The sequence below is a fragment of the Calypte anna genome, chromosome 3, assembly GCF_003957555.1.
Source record: "Calypte anna isolate BGI_N300 chromosome 3, bCalAnn1_v1.p, whole genome shotgun sequence".
Classification (NCBI taxonomy): domain Eukaryota; kingdom Metazoa; phylum Chordata; class Aves; order Apodiformes; family Trochilidae; genus Calypte; species Calypte anna.
In genome coordinates, this window is record NC_044246.1 from 27,169,159 (window position 1) to 27,183,087 (window position 13,929).

Sequence of the window (13,929 nt, forward strand, 5' to 3'; positions counted from 1 at the left end):
GCAGTAGTGTCTGCCTTTGCATTCAGAAGGCTCTTTTAAAAGACTAATATAAAGTGGCACTTAAATAAAATTTAATTTTATTACAGCACACAAAAAGAGTTTTTACCAGGCTGACCAAATTCTCATCAACCTAATGAGAAGCTGAAAATCTGTTTGCAAAGCCAGTCTTGTTGCTGCACAGGAAAATAACTGCACCTTTTATCATGAAGAAATGAACTCCAGGGAAAAAGTGCACAATTTTGCAGAAGGGAACACAGAGGTCATTTTTGTGTGCATGCTCATTAAGGAAAGGAATTGCACCGGAATGTGGGAGGGTAGAGAGTAAAAATCCAAAGCTCTTATGTCTGCAAAAAAACCAGCACAGTATGAGTGCCACAGTTTCTGATTTACAGAAGCCATACTGAAATTATTTGAAAAATGTTAGGGATGAAAATTAGCTTTACTGAAGACCATGGCCTCTGGAAGTTCTCTATCAGTTCTCCCTATACAGATTAATCACTGTTATCTTTGGGCACGTACAGGAATACCTGCTGGACCCATACTTTGTTCAGGCTTGAGTTCAGCGGTACTCTTAAGGATGAGTACAGGGTTAAGTATCAAAGTTTCCCTGAATTCTGGGGGTTGCTGGTTTCCAGGATGAACTGAAGTTAGTAGATACATGCTTTGGTGCAGGGTGCTAGTGAACAGTTCAGATACACACATTAAGGCAAGGGAGGACTGCAAATATTAGGAGGGTTTTGCAGATCCCAGTCCCCCTCCGGGTCTGTTCCCTTTGTTGGTCAGCGGTAGAACTGCACTTGGAGAAACGATGTTACATCTGTGGTGAAACAATTGAATAACAACATTTAAAACCTTCTCTAAGATACAGGGAATAAGAAGAGAGGAAAATCTTCCTCTTACACAGAGGCAGATGTAACCGGTCAATCCAGGGGTTGTACAATTATGTATTAATAAAGAATTCTGATTTTTTAAGGACTTACAAGAAATCACTCTGACCCTGGGAAGTAATCATGGTCCCTTGAGCTTCCCTTCTCACCATTTCAGTTTCAGTAAGGAAACTGGAGTTTCAGCTGGAGTAAGGCCGGGCCCCTCTAGTACTGTCTTCAAGCTGCACAAAGCAGAAGTCCTGTAGTAATAATAGAAACACCGAGTTTAAGAGTGTGTTGGGATCGTTTTCAGTTCCTCAGTTTTTTCATTAACAACTGATTTATTTTTACACTGCCACAGGCTGGTAGCAGAGTGAGTTGGGGCTGAACAAAAAATGCTTGGTTTTCTCCAAAGTGTTGTGTTTGTTCACCTCATTGTGCCACTACTCCGATAGAAATGCAGTACTTAGAGGAACTTGAGTGTTTGCACAACACAGCTGTAAAGCAGGCAGTAAATTACTTCCTTTATGGATAGACCAGTGGGTACATTCTCCTCACTGCCATATGAACGGAATATTAATAATTAATGAGAAAAAGATATGAAGAATAGTGAAACTGACTTGTTATTCTGCTAGGATAATATAACATTCACCAGCTTCTATAGCAGGCTCTTTCCATCCTGCGTGTTAAGGTCTTTGTGTGTTCCAGAGCAGTCTTGTGTCCAGCACAGAACACCAGGAGCCAGCTCACCCTATTTCTGGGCAGGTTTTTTTTTAAACCATATTCCACAGAACAAAACTCTTAATCCCATAAAGCTCAGCCTTTGTTGTAGGGCCTGGATGGGCAATTCCAAGAAACCAACACCTGATAAGCCTTCTTCCTGGTTGCCACTGTCCTTGGGTAAGAGGGTGTTCCAGGCAATTTCAGGATGAACCACACCTTACTTCCTTACTTTGAACAGGGATCGCTCCACTCCTCATTCCACCTCCATTCCTCCTCCATTCATCCCCCTTCCAGCCTGGGGATGAATCAGGAATCTTGGTGGAGCTGCCACCCCAGCTCCAGCCTGGGGTGAGGAATGAGGGCTCAAAGGGGGGTGAGTGGAGAGCAGCTGAGCCATGGGTGCCTTGAAGGGCACTATTGACGGGCTGTGAAAGGAAACAGAGCAGGCACAGGGTCAACAAGTATTTAAAAAGCAGCTTTGGGTTGGAAGATGCAAAAGGAATATTTGGGGAGAGCAGACAGGTTTTGGGGGGCTCTAGGAAACATGAGTGCTGTGAGTATGTGAGTGCCGAGGAACATAGATCCAAGCTGTGTAGATAATAATCCTAGAAGGAGAAGTGAAGGATATACTTCAGTAATACAAGAAGTAAGTTCATATTTACCCTCTCCTCATGTGATGTGAGCCAAATCTGGCTGACCTTCCTTACTTCAGCAGAGCCACCAAACACCATCCCACTAGTCCTCTCAAAGGTGTGAGAGGAGTCTGTGCTTGTCAAAGCCAGATGTAATCAATGTATATATAGAACAGTTATATATAGAATGTGTATAATGTTACAGAATACATTGCAAAAAACCACAACAGAAACCTGAGAATTATTACATTAAAAATCAGACTAAGAGGTATCTGTTATTTTAAATAATTTCTCCAGGGTCTCCAGGACAAAAAAACACACATAGGAATTTAGGTTGAGCTGAAAACTAACAGGGCAACTGTTCTGACCAGGATAACTTCCCCTAATTACCTCAGATTTTTATAATTGCTGAACCACTACTTTTTTCCATTCAACACAGAACTCACCTCTTCCACCTTGTGTTAAAATAAGATTGCATGACAACTCAGATAATAGCAGCGGGGCTAAAAGGAGCAGAATCAGGACAGTAAACTGTTTCCAGACTGGCATGCATAAACTCAGTCTAATATTTGATAAGGCCCATAAACAGCTGGGTTACTGCGATTCTGGCCTCACAAAAGTGCAAAAGAATTTCTGACTTTGTCCCTGTACGCTCTGTGAAGGTCTTTGGATAATACTTAAACCATGAACACAGTTCAAGGTTATAATTTCACATTAACGAGGGTTGGCTGAGAGAGTAAAGTAACCAATTAAGAATTACAATGGGAGCCTGTTATGGTGAAGTCATGGAATTTTCTCTATGAAACCTCTCGGTTACAGACCTGCTCCTTCTGTCTTGACTCTGAAGGGCTTTGACATTGGGACAGGATTGCAAGCTTGAGTCCTGTGGGAGGGGGTTCACAAACATCACTAGTTTGCACTGAAACAGCTTGCAGCTTTCGTTCTCTTCTCTAAAAGTAGGATTTCACTGCATCTGAGTTTCCCATAAATGGGCTCCACAGAATTAATTACTCAGTCTAAAAATGATTCAGTTACCTTTTTCTCATGTTCTGAGATTGCTTACAGGATTTCAGTTTGAATCCATCTCAGTACTGGATAAGCAGCATTGCATTTCTTCTGAAGGGAGGAATAACCAGGTTACCAGAAGAACAAAAATATAGCCTAAATTCAATCCTGCAATGTACTCGCCAATGCAAGTTTTACTTTTTTTAAGGATGTTCATAGAAAATAAATTCTTTAAGCACACGTAGCTGCTGCAATTGTTTTTATCATGCGTTAAAAAAATTAAACAAATATTTTATATCTGAAGTTAAAGAATTAGATTTCAGAATTTTACAGACATGGTAAAAATCAGTGGCTACAGATTTTAGAGTCAGGAGAGATAATTTTGACTATCTGCCTTGTCTAACATGAAACTCAGGTGGTCAGTCAGAAATTCCAATAACTTTTGTTTAGGGTTTTGGTTTGAGTTAAGTTGTCCTGCTGAAATTTAACACCTGTAAAAGCAAACAAAACTTTTCTTACTCCTTATTTAAGCCTTTATTTACTCACCGTTTCTGTGTGGTGGCATTTGAAACACAATACTTAATTGCTCCTTGAAGCACAGAAAGAGAGATCATTTCAAAGACTATACATTGGCAACTGTGAGAAAAATGGTAGCCATAATCTTATTTGAAACACCACCACTATGTCAAAAGTTTTTAGCACAGCACTAATGATATTGCATGCTGTGTTTTAACATGATTCCTGTAAAGAAGTTATTTCTTGTTTCATTCCTTGTTTCTAAATAAAGGTGCAGACTGAACTCTGAGACAAGAAAGAACTTTGTGCAAGAGTTTTTACTGTTATCTAAAGAATATTGTTTCTTATCTCTCTAGATTTGTACAGCACAGCTAAACCCACTGCAGTGATGAGTGAGCGGTTATTTCAGGAGACAGGGGTGGAGGGTATTGAGAGCAATGCAGAGAAGGAGCATAGAATCATAGAATCGTCTGGGTTGGAAGGGACCTCTGAGATCATCAAGTCCAACCCTTGACCCACTACCGCTGCAGTTACCAGACCATGGCACTGAGTGCCACATCCAGTCTCTTTTTAAATATCTCCAGGGACGGGGAATCCACTGCTTCCCTGGGCAGCCCATTCCAGTGTTTGATCACCCTCTCCGAAAAGAAATTATTTCTAATATCCAACCTAATGCACATGTAGGCATCAGGAAAGGTAATACAGTGGAAAATGATTTCTTACTGTGACATTGCTTGTTTATGGGACAGTGTACTGAAGGGATCTGGAGAGTTCCCATCAATTTGAACACGAATGGAAAAAATGCTGTACTGCTAGACATGTCTGTGCGTGGAGAGAAAAGGCGCAAGCGAAGCACTTTTGTGAGTCCTCTCCATGTTGCTTTCTGTGAGCACCTTCTCTGTAACTCTCCAGGGTGCTTCTGAACCCTCCCAGGCACATCTGTGTGTTGGAGGGTCCCCTCCTGTGCAGCCAGTCACTTTCTTTGCCAGCACATCCAGCTGTTACTCCACCCCATGAATCAGCTGCTGATGCACACCCTTCTCTGCTGCTGTGTCTAAGGCCCTTTTTGGCATTCTCCTGCCTCACGGTGTCAGGCAGGTGGAGGGAATCCATGCCAGCAGCAGTCAGGACTCTCAGTTTCCCCACCTGATCTGCTGTCCTGCGCGGCACAGCATCCATGTAGGGCTGGGCAGGGAAACTGCCCCTTGGGCCTTGCCCGCCTTGTCTGTGGGGATGTGACCTTTTCACAGGCTTTCACAAACAAGCCTCAAAGTTTCCCCATGGATGGCAGGCAAGAAGTCAAGCATGGCCTTAGGCCCAAAGTACTGGGCTGCTGAACTGAGGCCATGCCTGGGTGATGGTGCTTCAACAAGCTCTGTCAAAACCAGCCCGTGTTACCTGCTATGGCCATGATGTGACCACATCCCAGGTGCTCACAGGATTTGGCCTTGAAACTCAACTCTGCAAAACTCAACTGAAACTCAACTCAACTCTGCAAAAGAAAGCTGTAGCTGACACCGTGCTTTCATTCCACTTCACTCACCACCTTTCCTGCCGGGCAGACCACAGGAGTAGAGAGGACGACCCAGGGCAACCCGCTTTCTTAGGAAAATGCCACACTTAACAGCATAGCATGCCTTGGGGACAATACAGTTCACCCATGTCTACAAGGTGTTTCCAGCTCCTGCTCTCCCTGGGATCCAGGACTGAGCTGTGGATGGCTTTAGAGGTAATACAAGGCAAGTCTATGAAGGTCTTTAATGGACATATGTTTGTGCTAAACTGCCCAAAGCAAAGTTTGTAAGGTCAAATGACATAGATGGGAAAAACAGACAAATGTCCTGGATACTAAAACTCTGCTTCATGTCTGATTGCTGCAATGACAATATTGTTACCATTCAAGATATTTAAACAGGGAACAATTAACTTATGAACCCCTAGCTCATGAGCTACCAGATCCTCACCCTCAATTGATACCAGGTGGAGGGACACCAACACCCTGCTCCTGGAGTCCAGCAGCACCTCACCCTTCTCCTCCCACACTGTAAGAGCTTGCAGGTCAAAACAGAGCAGTGGACCAACAAACCTGGCTCCAGAGGTGTCACTGGCAATTACTGAGAGGTCATGCAGATGAAACCATGGCACAGAAAGTGATCATAAGGTTACATTTTATAGGTTTTCCCCCCTAATCTTACATTTGTCTCTTATTAAAAAAAGACCAAACAATTAATCATGCCACCTTGAAAGGGTAATCAGCTTATTAGTAAACGAAACGCTTAACTGAGCCATGTTCTACCTAGGAGCAAATTAAGTCTGAGTGAAATCCTGGTTACATTTAAGGCAGCACTTCAGTTCTACTTTGAAAGCTCAAGTGGTACTCGCTTATTACGTAGGTCTTGGACTACCTGCTGCAAACAGGTGAAATTCACCTGCTATTTTAGAGGTAGCATAATAATATTATTTTCCAAAGTGTTTTGAGGAGTTGCTAGCCAACATGCTGCAAGACTGGGTGTTTATCTTTTGTGTCATGCGTCAGAGGTAATTACTTCACGAACTAGGTGTGTCATTGGGAAGCACTGAAAACTCCCTTTGTTTCAGGTTGCCTGCATGCCTCAGTGTGTCAAGTAAGCAGTAGTCAACCTGATCCCCTTCTTCTTCAGGGAGGCCTCACAGCAGTTATTTGGTTTGGTAGCCTCTGGCTTTAAGGCAGCTTGGGTTGATTAGATAAGGTGACTGTGTATCTGCAGCCTTGACATAAAATGGCTTTAGTTTGCCCTCACTGTTTAGTGGGATTGTTGAAAACTAATTAAGGATATATGTGGCCTTTTGAAAACTGTATCAGCTGTTTGCTATGAAACACAAATAGCTATTTCTCATCAATGAATATTTAATAGATGTACAGCTCTAGGTAAGCCCTTGCAAAATATCAGAGTTAAAATTCAGGTCTGGTGAAAGTAGGCAGAGTTCTGCTTTGTTTAGCAATGTCACCCTGCTCATACCTGCCTTTTATTTGGTCTTACGTCTTTATCAGTGTCTGCTTGTTTTCAGCATTATTGTGTTATCACAGAGCAAACAGAGGATTTCCCAAGAGATAGGTGGATTCTTGTACTTCAGACTCTAGCATAGTGTCTTACTCATGATATACTAAGGTCAAAATTAACCCTCTTTATCTGCAAGTCTTCATTGTGTATTCTTTTCTAATTCAGTGCTGGGAGTTCCCTGTGGAGTTTGCACTGCTGTTGGGAGCTGCTGCCTGAGTGGAGCAGGCAGCACTAACTGGAGCAGTAACTTTTGCCTCTTCCTTTTGGCACTTGGAAATGTTCTTGTTTACAGCAGTAACAAGTGATGCAAAGTAAGATGGCAAATGTACCACCAGTAATGAACAGTAGCGCAAATATTACTTTCTTTTTCTCTTGCTATGGGATACAGCTTTTAAGGCCAACCAACCTCACACTAAAAAGCAAACCTAATCTCTTAGATTCAAAGGAGGAAGAGGCCTTGTTGCACAGAGGAGTTAAATGAGGCTAGGCAAAATACCAGAAGATAATCTGGAAGAAACAATTCTGAGTGGAAAAAATAGGCAAGAGTGATGTTAGGTACTTTATGAACTTTACCTGCTCACCTTTGCATCATGGAATACTTTCTGTTTCAGTTAGGGGAAAAGAAGAGAAAATGGTCTTCTATTTAGTCAGCTGGAACCAAACTGCACAGTAATGCATAGCTTATATTACTGACTTAGCTGTGGCAAGAGCCATGATAGGAGTTTTATCTTGGCTCATTATTTAACTGGAAATTGCATTATAGATAGTGCATCTTCTGATGTTGAATGAGAAATACAAGTACCATTCAATGCAACCAACTTCCACACCTTACACTTGAAAGATAACTCAGCCATAGAGGGAATGAGAAAGGTGGTAGAATCACTGTCATTCAGTCTTGAGACTGGAATTTAAGGCCCTTCTAATGTTACAGACTTGATTGGAGAATCAGCAGGCGAAACTCAACACCTTGGTTTACGCTGAAAGTCAAACATGGTCCTTCTGATCTTAAAAGGTGTGAGTCAGCACCATATCACAGGAAAAGAAAATGTACTCTATGCATTCATTGCACATTGAACTCTGCACTCTTATTGTAGCCCTGAAATTCTGGCACTCTTAGTTATTTTGAAATAGCTTACAATTTGAATTTTTTGATTCTTACAGCCTCGTTTCCACAGTGAGAGCAAAACAAATGTCAGCAGCATATATAATTATAAAATAACATGGAGAAACAAACTTCTTGTACATAGACCGGTGAATTATTTTGCCCTCTGTCAACCAGTAGCCATTTATTTTGCTTCCACCTTTCTTACTGTTTGTGTTACTTTCTCTAGTTTGATGTTAAAAAAAGAACACAAAAAGAAATCTAGAAGAGCTGGTCTTCACAAAAAGAGATCAGACCTTGCAGAGGGTATTTATAATATATGGCAGTCAGCTCCACTTTTAATCATAGTCCAAATAAAAAAAACACAAAGGAAGATATCAAGGTGGAATAGAGATTACTTAACCAAGGGAACTCCCTTCCTCTTTCCTTTCTTATCATACGCATTAAGATCATTATTTCATTTTGAGACGTAAAAGCTGTGTTGCCCCTAGTTTCCATTTGCTTTGAGTCTTGGATAAACATAGCTGGATTTATACATGTGGTATAATCTCTGCAAACTCAGTATATCATTAATTTCATTCAACATTTTACACATTTTTAAACAGTGTTTTGTGACATGGTTGTTGTCATGCAATAGATTCAGAAAACTCTCACTGCCTTTTCTATTTGTTTGTTTTTCTTGGTAAGATAAAGAATTCATTGTGGATTTCAGTTACAGGGATGATTAACATAGATTTTCCTCCCTTTATCATGTGAATGTTTAAACTTGCCTTTACTTTGAGTAATATTTTATCTATATTTTACTTCATAAAATCATAAAATGGCTTGGGCTTGAAGGGACATTAAAGATCATCTAGTTCCTACCCTCCTGCATGGGTAGGACCCTTGCAGTAGACCAGGTTGCTCAAAGCCCCATCCAGCCTGTCAACTTGTCACTAAATCTTGCCTTCCCTATCCATTGTAAATAATTTCTCAGCCTTAGCATATCCAAAATATAAATGACAAATTATGGTTTTGTTTTAGTCCAAATAAAGATTTTATTGCACACTTTGCATCACTTCCTGTAAAAGAAGAACTAGAGTTGTTACTGAGATGACTCTCATGGAAACCGAAGGCAAACTGGCCTTGGAACTTCTCAGAATTTTTGCTGAGGAGAAGAAACATAGCAGTACTCTTCCTTTGCACTTTTTTCTCTTTTTATGCTGGGTAAGAACAAAACTGATAAAAGCTTGAAGTCTTGTCGCTTCTTTTTCCTTCTTAGCACATTTTAAAATAACCCTCCTAAACTTCATTTTGTATACATTTCTTCATAACCTAGCATGTCCCCATAGGAAGGATCACAAGGAACCCCTAATCCCAAGGAACTCTTGGAGCTGCAGCTGGAAAATAACGTGAATGCAAAGATAAGGGTCTCCCAGCATGTATCCACTGAATGGTTTTATGAGTTTTATTTTCAGGCTTGAATCCACCTGACCATTTGTCAGCACAAAATATACTTGTGGGAAGCCACACTTACTGAAAAAAGGCATTAGGTGAACTTGCCAGAACCTTCTCATTTAAGAACAACTGAAAATGAGGCACAAGGTTTGCAGTCTTTTACCTCATACATCTGCTTCAAAAGAAGCACAGAGAATGTCAATAGTGCTTTGTCAATAGATGCTGGTCCACTGCTGCCTGTATTTGTCAGGTTTTCAACAAGCTCAGTGTGAGTAGTGGGAAAGCAGCTCTCAGTGCAGACATAACTAGAACCCTCCCAGTCTTTGGCCACTCTTCCTATAGTCTAACATTTCAGGAATTATAATGCCAAAATTACAGAAACTGCAATAGGGAATAAGCTGTCTATTCAGTCATGCACAATGAAAAGGAAGATATTGTCAATAATACCATATGGTTCTTTTTCCTTCTAGAGCTCTTCCATTTGACAAAGAAAATAATCCTCTTGACTCTCCTAGATGTGTGCAAATCTATATAGCATGCCACAGAATGTGGCACCCTTTCCTTTAACTACTATGCTGAATGTCTTTTATTTTAACTGTTATGCTGAATGCACACTCTATGTGTTGTCAAGAGGACACTTAACTACTACAAATTTACTGTAAAAAAGCCCCAGAGTAAAACTTCAAATGAACCAGCAGAGGTACTGAAAAACACTTCCAACTGTATCTTGCTGAAATACTACACTTGGATGAAGCTTTCTGTATGGAGAAACAAGGAGTTCAAGGCTGCCTTTTGTTGAGACTACTGATTTCACGTGACTGTCCAAGAATGAGGTTTTTAGGGCTCAAGATTTCATGTTTCCCAGTTCCAGGCTTAGAAAGTTTCATGTTGACAAAAAATTGGTTGGTACCAAGCCTGTTAAGCAAAAGCCAGGTTACAGCAATAGCACTTGCTTGAGCAAATTCTAGCAAATACTTGAAATTCATAGATGTTTTACATCAAGTATTAAGGTTATTACTTATTAAAGTACAACAGGAAAATTAAATGGGTCTTCTCTTTAAGGCAGAGAGGGCAGGCTTGATGAGGATGACAACGTATCCTCAGTAAGGTCAGTAAGGTACAGGAACTGTTACAGAGCAGAAAACAGAAACTGGGTTCTGCTACTGACCTGCTGAGCAACCGAGATCCTTTCATCACCTCCTCTGCCTTAGTAATTCCAGTAAATTGTTAGTAATGCTATCCTCTTAATAAAGCAGGTTAAGAACAAGTGCTGGATCAGAGCAGACTTTAATCCTGTGACTTAACGGCTCCATTTTGATTTGGGTCCTTATGCTAAACTGTGAGGTCTAACTGAAGATGCTGTAGTTAATTTGGCTTTAAAGCTGTCTCTTACTAAGCTTATTCTTAAATCTAGAAAGAACAAAGTTCCATAGATCTTTCATGTGAAAAATTTCCCAGCTTCTTCATTTGTATCTGTTTTTTTCATACTTGCATTTCTGCCCCAGGGTGTCTTGATGGGGGCTGACTGGTTTGTGCCCACTTTATGCCTGCTGCAACAGTCCCTTACCCAAACTCCAAAGGGCATTTGTCTGTAAGCATTCTTAGATAATGTGTAGCAGTATTACACATGGTGCCCATGCTTCAAAAATTCATTATGCTGACTGTTACGACACTCTCAGAAAAGCCAGAGGATGAAGGGCTTTCATCTCGCCTCAGGAGGAGAGGGGAGCTAGATTGGTTTGCATCCACAAAGGATGAGTAGGCTTCTGTATTAAAGGGAAGAAGGGGCTGGTATCTTTTACCCTCTCATCCTTCTGGCACAGAGGTGGGAAGAGAAATAAAAAGGAAGGATCTCAGGGACCCAGTTACAGTTTTGTACTGCCACAAAGATACCTTGTTATCCCACCCAACTGAGTGCTTAGTAAGGCACTGTGCACTGCAGGTAAAAGGGTTTGAAAATGCACCTAGCAGGAGGAGGCAGAGCATCTCTAACATATTCTCCAAGCTGGCAACACTTCTGGTTCCTTCCACAGAAGACAATTCTGCCTGTGTAGGCTCAGTATGTTCATGGTGGTTGGTTTTGGGTGGAGTGGTATTGAGTAAGCGAGTAGTTATGGATACCATTGAGGTATCTGCCTTTCCCCATGTCTTGCAGGTGATTGTGAGAGAATGGATCAGGGTTATGTGCTGTGGCAAACAGGAACCGAAAGATTGTATGTTGCCACATTTAATTATTAGTCACCTAAATTCCTTTTGCCTCTAGGTCTGTGTTGTTAGGAAGCAAGGGTAAGCATAAAAAAAACCCAACACAACAAGACAAGGGTTTAAGCTTGGATATACAGGTAACATGGAAACAAATACTTACCTGACTGATTCAAGAGACTGAAGAAATTATGACCTATTAAATGAGGCATCACTCTGACATGGCATTATTCCAATATGGAGCACTAGGGTAATGGTCTCTAAGGCCATGTTGGGCTATGATCAGGAAAGGATTTTGGGAATGGAAATCTCTCAGGTTGGAAATGGAATTCCATAGAACCTCTGCGATACCCTGTTTCTAGGGTATTCAGGCACACACACTTGACTTTTCTTTTTCTAATCACAGATAAAGTCTGGAATTTAAGAACAAGGAATGATGAATAAATTTCATCTTTACCCTTTTCCATCTCCCAAATAAATCCATGAATGCCACTTAGGGTTCCAAGAGAGGTGCAAAAGCTGGGTTTTTACACCATTCCTTGTTTGGAAACCTTGTGCTTGGCAGCCTACCCAAAACACTGTGATAATATGGTCTGGTCCATCTCTAGTATCATCCTACAGAATAAGCCATAGATCCTAGCATAAATTTATTGTTTAACAGAAAAGAGCATAGAAAGTGTGCTCACAGGTTATATTTTGTTAAATTAACCTGATTCAAGCAAATCTTAGTGGAACTTTTCCACCTGAGAATGGAGGCCATATCTCTTTCACAATGATGTTTAATCCCATGTCCCTTTTTTTAAAAGCCGTTCAGCTTAGACTGTTTCTCCTCACTCACCTCCTATTGCAAGCTGAGCCTCATGGCTCCATTTTGATGGTAAGGCCTCCTTTAATTCCTGAAGATCACGCAACAGGGAAAGAATATAACCTTGAATTCGCTCTGCCTCCTACTCAGTTCCCCTCCCCTTTCTCTCACAGACCCGATGAAGTAATGATTCTTTAATGTGGCACTACCACTTGCTGCCTAGTGGATTCTGTGAGGGAAGACACCAATTGGATCTTCTCCAAAGCAGAAACTGTATTGTTAGGGCTGTTCTTTTTGTTACCATCCCTTGGTATTTCCCAGGCTCTCCTGTCCTCTATATATTTTCTATTTAATGGGTTGTCAATTGCTTCATTCGGCACCTCCCGTGTTCCCATCCTATGCCTTTTCTGCCCAAACAGCCCAGAGCTGTTTGGAGTGGGGATGTTGCCGACAGCAGCCAGGGTACAGGCTGCACAATTTCCTTCTTCTTACAGTCAGCTGCATGCCATTGCCGGCACTGCGGAAGAGCCGCGTCCTCCAGGCTGTTGCCCATGACTATGTAAATACAATGTGCTCCTGCGACCAACCGAGCGAGGAGATGCTGTGGGAGGCCAGGAGCTCCCGCAGAGCTGGCAGGCACTTTATCTGCAGGAGTGCATTCATGGATGAGGGGAGAGAAACAAGGGGCAGACATAGACTTTGTCATTTTTGTATTCCTGTAAATAGTTAGGCTACTTGGACGATCTTTTTTGGTCTTTATGAAAGATCAGGGCCACGTGAAGCATACCCTTTGCTTTCTAGTTTCTGAGCTTAGATGAATTTGCAAACTTTTCTCTCATGCTCTCTTGCTGAAAATGTGCTTTCAATACACAAAGCAATACTGTGTTTTTTTAAATAATAGTATGTCCCGATTTTGGACTTCAAGAAACGTACCAACTATTGCAAACTATAGATTAAACTCGAGAAGCACCAGTGCCCACCATTACAAGAAACTGGCTCCAGGGTCCCCGGCCTGGAGGCACGGGCAGCAGGGCACTCGGTGAGCCCCTACACGGTAGCCCTCCCTCAGACTCCTTCCGCTCGGCCGGACACCTTCCCCGAGACACCCGCCGCCTTGGGAAGAGCCGTGTCCGCCGAGCGGCACCGGGCGGGGCCCTGCCCGCCGCTGGGACCCGGCGCGGCTGTCTGCGGCCGCAGGTGCGGGCGTGGCAGCGAGGCTCGCTCCGGCAGCCATGTTGCAATGGGCAGGGCGGCGGTAGTCGTTGCCGGGGGTAAGGGTCTCCCTGCGGGGGCTTGGCGCACGGAGAAAAGGCATAAGAACAGCAAAGGCGTAAGAACGGCAAAGGCACAAGATCGGCCCCGCCACGACTCGGCTGGGCGCGGCGGGTTACCCGGGCAACGGCGCCCCCGCCCACCGGCACCTGTTGCACCACGGTTCGCGGGCAGCCCCGCTCGTCTCTCACCCAGAGGGGGGTCAGGGGCGCCTGAAGGGCTCCGGACTCGGATCCCCTTTGCTCCTCACGGGGTGTCGAAGCGAGGCCGGCGGGGGTGCCTCAGGGCTGGGCGAGGCTGTCCCGCGCTCGGAAAGCGCCGGGGGGAG

General features: G+C 42.7%; 1 long non-coding RNA gene across 1 annotated transcript; it reads right to left on the reverse strand.

The window, feature by feature from the left end:
- Nucleotides 1-429: 429 nt before the first annotated feature.
- Nucleotides 430-13,921, reverse strand: LOC115598120. Its single transcript, XR_003987403.1, has 4 exons — nucleotides 13,793-13,921; nucleotides 1,819-2,014; nucleotides 981-1,126; nucleotides 430-817 (listed from the first exon to the last, which is right to left on the reverse strand). It is a non-coding gene; the product is annotated as an uncharacterized LOC115598120 (long non-coding RNA).
- Between the last annotated feature and the right edge of the window lie 8 nt (nucleotides 13,922-13,929).